Source organism: Micropterus dolomieu, linkage group LG11, assembly GCF_021292245.1.
Source record: "Micropterus dolomieu isolate WLL.071019.BEF.003 ecotype Adirondacks linkage group LG11, ASM2129224v1, whole genome shotgun sequence".
In the NCBI taxonomy this organism is placed as follows: Eukaryota; Metazoa; Chordata; class Actinopteri; order Centrarchiformes; family Centrarchidae; genus Micropterus; species Micropterus dolomieu.
This window is the reverse complement of record NC_060160.1, coordinates 8,793,267-8,795,302: the sequence shown is the minus strand read 5'-3', so window position 1 is coordinate 8,795,302 and position 2,036 is coordinate 8,793,267.

The following is a 2,036-nucleotide window of genomic DNA, read 5'->3' as shown; positions in this document are numbered from 1 at the left end:
TTCAGTGACCTCCCAAAGACTTCAATTGTAGCTAATTTGACATGGCCCTGTTTTTAAGTGTGCATTAAACACAAACCCCAAAAGTTAAATAATATTTTTTGTGGCAATAAAGACTACCATTTGATGTTTCAGTCGCGGTGTGCTTGTTTTGGCCAACAGATTGGTCTGTTCGCTCTAGCAGCTTCATATCACTCATCTTGTTCTGTTACATAACTACTTGCTCGCACTAGTTTTAGTGAAAACTGCTGCTGAAAACTTGGCAAGGTCAAGGCAAGTGAATCAACAGCATCACCACAAACATCCTTTCAAGCCTGGTAGAGTGGAAAGGAAGGAGATGAGTAACATTAGTATTAAAATAGTGTAATAGTGTATTATTTGATTATGAATTGCAGCTGAGGTCCTGGTGGTCATCCCAAAATGCAACCAGGAAAACAAAGTCATGGCATTATCTGCCGTACCACAAATACCAAATTTGGAGGACTGAAAAGGCGGGAAGTGATTGGCTTAGGCTGTCCTGCCCGCATCATTCATAACACAGCCAGAACAGCTTTGATAGAGGAGATGGAGCAATGTCTAAAGAGAGTTTTCTGAAAACATCTCAATCATTCTTCACTTTGGCTGTGAACTAGTTGCAATCATGGGGAAAGCACAAGCATAATCTAAAAGATTTGCATTGTTTCCTTTTTAAAAAGCAACCTCAGAGTGAACCCAGAAGGCAGCAGCAACACTGCAGGCAAAATGCCCCAATGTGACCATCGATGAGGACGCATTGTTTGACGAGGTTACTGGCCTGCAAAAGTTCCTAAAGAGGGGGGGAACGCTTGAAGAATGGAAAACATCTGAGATACCTGTTAGTCAGAGATGGAGCATGATAGTTACCCACTTCAAAAAGAACGACAGGAGTTCATAGAAAAGATGGCCAAAGACAAAGCAATCCTGAAGACATGTATAAGAAATATACAGATTAGGTTGGTACATTATGTAGTTACCAGTCTCATCATCATCATATTTCCCTATCATGTTGTTTATTATGTACTTTACATATCCTTGGTTTTTATTTCAGAAATCTGTTATCTTATGTATCTTATGACTTGTAACTCATGTTGAAATAAAAGCAAAATAGACCCTGTCGTTGTTTTTTCATGGCACATGCTTATATACAAAAAGTTGCACCAAAGATTCAGAAAAGTGAGTTGTAGCTAAATATTTACTTTACTAATGTTTGCTACAGGGCTACTTTAACTTGGGTAGTTGCTACATTAAGGAAAAAGAATGAGAATGGAGATTTTTTATTTATTTTGCATTTCGAGAATAAAGTTGAAATGTTGAGAATAAAGTTGAAATGATAAGAATAAAGTCAAAATGACGAGAATTAAACTGAAGTACCAACATCATAGACACAGCTTTTGCTTTCAGTTGAGAATACAGTAGCACCTCTTCATAAACTCATCTTTACACTCCAGGGATATAGCCAGAGAGGTTTTATAGTCTAGGACTTTGATGTAGCCTAACCCATATGTCTGTGATGTAGCCTACATGGCAGCTGGCATGGCGGACAGTCACTCTAACGTTTTTTGATAAGGAGTTGACTATATTCTCGTCTTTTCAAGTTTAATCTCAACATTTCAACTTTATTCTCCTCGTTTCGACTTTATTCTCGAAATGGTACTCCAACTTTATTGTCATTATGCTCACTTTATTCAGGACATTTTGACTTAATTCTCAACATTTCTACTTTTATTCTGGAAATGCAAAACAAATATAAAATCTTCATCCTCAAGTTTTCCCCCCTAATACTCCATTTACTCCGTAGTTTACTAATAAAATGTGGTTTGGAGGCAGAATGAAGAGAAAATGGTGAAACAGGCATTCAACTGACGTTACATTATGGAAAGTCACCAAATTTCAGTCTTTCTTTTCTTTCTTCTTTTTGGTCTTCAAACAAGGCGTCAAGTTGTGAAATTTCCCACAACCCGTAAAGAAGGCACGAGGACTGTTGTGTTGGGGGGCGGGGCTATGCAAATGAGCAGCCGTTG